We start from the raw sequence: 381 nt of genomic DNA on the forward strand, positions 1-381 counted from the left end.
CTCTTGAGGTGACTGTGAGCTGTGTCTGTCCTTGGCCATCACATGTGGTCCTTGCTTTCTACTGACCTCAGCCACTGAGTTGAGTCACTGCTTTTCTAGTAAATGTAGTGACGAAGCTGCTCTAGAGTTGTGTCTGAGCTCAGGAGGAGTCAGGAGAGCCTTGCTGCACATCTAGAGCAGGACAGGGCAGTGGAGAATACAGCAGTGAGCTGAGAGGAGACCTTGGGGAAATGTGAGTTTGGAGTTGTGGTGGTGACATGTCTGACAGGAGATGTTGCTGAGGGGTCACCTGCAGCCGTGCCTGATTTGGTGGCATTTGTGGTGTCTGGAGCCTGGACCTGTTGTGAATGGCTGCTTCTGCTGTGGTGTGTCTGATGAAGA

The sequence above is a fragment of the Geospiza fortis genome, unplaced genomic scaffold (assembly GCF_000277835.1).
Source record: "Geospiza fortis unplaced genomic scaffold, GeoFor_1.0 scaffold55, whole genome shotgun sequence".
NCBI classification, from domain to species: domain Eukaryota; kingdom Metazoa; phylum Chordata; class Aves; order Passeriformes; family Thraupidae; genus Geospiza; species Geospiza fortis.